This window comes from Balaenoptera acutorostrata, chromosome 5, assembly GCF_949987535.1.
Source record: "Balaenoptera acutorostrata chromosome 5, mBalAcu1.1, whole genome shotgun sequence".
NCBI lineage: Eukaryota > Metazoa > Chordata > Mammalia > Artiodactyla > Balaenopteridae > Balaenoptera > Balaenoptera acutorostrata.
The window spans coordinates 18141516-18144057 of NC_080068.1; the positions used below are offsets into that span (position 1 = coordinate 18141516).

The window sequence follows — 2542 nt, forward strand, 5'->3', positions numbered from 1 at the left end:
GTCATAGTTTACTTGGCCGTGTTTATTTCACATATAATTTTCTGGACTCCAGACTGAGTTTTTCACAATCAAAACAGAATAGCATAATGAAAGGGATGGTACTGAATACTCTGCAATCAATCCTTTAAACAGGTCTTGAGCTGTGGAATGAGTGAACACTCAACTTTCCCTAACTTCAAATGGTCAATTCTGTCCTTTTAACACAGTCTGCCTTAAAGAGCAAAGCACTGTATTACTATTGATATCATTATTGCCAGTTTTAAAGAGATTAACCAAAGCAGGTATTTATCCATTCTCACATGTGAAACATTTATTAACAATACATTTCCAATAATTTTGATCTAAACCCTGAAATTCAAATGTTACATAAAACAAAATTCTCGATATAATAGTGATGATAATACATTCAGTGGAAACAGGGTACATTAGATTAGAGCAAAGAAATCTTTAGTTTTACCCTCAGTACTGCCACTAACTAACCACTATGACCTGATTTCCTTTTCACATATGAACCTGGTATGATACACAAATATTTTAATTCTAATATAATATAGGAAGCAGAGGAAGGAAGGAGGGTAAAAGGAGGGAATGGGAGATAGAATGCACTAGATTAAAAGGCAGTAAAACCTTAGTCCTGGTTTCAGCATTGCCACTAACTCATTAATGTGACCTTGCCAAGTCACTTAAACTTTCCAGACCATAATGCCTCAACATAAAATGATGGCATTGGAGGATGTATTCTCAAAGGTTACCACAAATTTTAAAATTCTATGCCTTGCTAAATTAATCAAAGTTAAATCATTAGCTGTACTGCCACAAGATTCTTACATCCTAGGGCAAATGACTTGTTTCCCTTATAACCAGAACAGACAAAAACCTGCATTTTAAAATTTTCTCATATCTAAGTAGTTTCATCGGAAGACAAGAATAAGCAGTGCTACTCTGAATAAAGAGAATTACTCATATGACCAACTTTCTGAATTAGATAGCTATTTTGATTTCAATCTTTAACAAATTTATATTGGTAGTTTTCCATGATTTTTTTTTCAAAATTAAAAGTATGAGGTAAAAATTTTTTTCTTGAAAGTCAATTACTGAAGCATTTTAATAAATATGAATATTGTCCTAAAGCAATACTCCTAATGGATAGTTAGTTACTATCAGTTCATAAACCATCAAAGGCTCTTTGCAGCTGAAGATTGTTACCTACCTAGTAAAAATGCTTTAAAGGAACTCTAAAATGGTTTGATGTACTGAAAAGTTGAGTAGTATGACATGGCATTTACTGTTTTTTAATAACTCTACCATTTTCTTTTCTTTTTTTTTTTTTAAATTTGGAAGATATTTACATGTATTTTTACTTTTCCACATCACCAATCATGGATATGAGTGGCTTGTATCTCCATCCGGAAAACATAGCACTATCAAGTTACTATTATACCCAGTGGAGAACTCAATCTTTGGTCACAGCGTAAAGAGCTCCTGGATTTGGTCCCATCAGCCCTCTTTGAAATGACCTACTCTACCATTTTCTTAGCAGATGATGCAGAACCAATCATAGCTATTATAACAATTTAATCATGAAAAAAAAAATGATGACTAAGTTGTAATATAGCCTGACCAATTGTCTACAGTTTACAAAACCAGATTTAATAGTAGTTTAGTTGTTGTTGTTGTTTTTTAACACTTTTGAGGGCATACCTATATTCTTCAAAAGATAGTGTGGTGGAGACTGCTAATTGGTTTTAAGATCCTAATTTTTAGCTGGGCCCCTTATAGTTGAATATAGCCATGTATCTATAAGCATTGGCGTAACACAGAGAATTGTTATCTGATTACAAAAGCAACTTTCTATAGCAAATTTGGGGGGTATTTCCTTCAGAAGAAGAGGGGATACCCTTTCCTCTCCACCCTCACCCCTGCGATCTGGTACATGGAAATGTATGTGATGTCTGGAATAGCCCTCTTGAACGAGGGGGTAAGGACGACGTGACCAGGATTGCTAAATGCTAAGCTGGTTGAAGCCCATGTTCCTGGTGACTTCATGGGTCCTCTGTAAGAGCCCTAGACTGCCTATCTCTTTTATGTGAGAGAGGAAGAAATTTCTGTATCTATTTTGAGTTTTCTTTTATAGGCAGCTGAGCCTACTCTTAATCAACAGAGGCATTTCTAAGATTAGGAGGTTGTTTTAGTTCTCATTAAAATTCTACATAAAAAATAATATCTTAAAGAATCATGAAAAATCAATATATACACCATTAGATAATGCCCTTTGGGAAAAAACTATATAACTTTAAAAAAAATTTTTGTAGATGTTATGATTTATGTGTGAATATACTGGGAGAAAAAAATCATAAGTGGAAATGCTAGATATTGTAGGAAGTGTATGCCTCAATAAAAATATCCAAAGTTCATTTTAATACTACATATTTAGCACATAATTTAGAAATAATACTTAGAGTGAATTTTTTTTCAGTTTTCTAATTGGAACCACTATGAAAATACACCAGCAATGAACATATAGAACTAATTAATAACTGTA

At 33.2% G+C, this 2542-nt stretch overlaps 1 non-coding gene across 1 annotated transcript; it reads right to left on the reverse strand.

Annotated features, from left to right (window-relative positions):
• Positions 1 to 1392: 1392 nt before the first annotated feature.
• LOC114238169 (small nucleolar RNA SNORA25) lies at positions 1393 to 1519 on the reverse strand. Its single transcript, XR_003623583.1, has one exon. It is a non-coding gene; the product is annotated as a small nucleolar RNA SNORA25 (small nucleolar RNA).
• Between the last annotated feature and the right edge of the window lie 1023 nt (positions 1520 to 2542).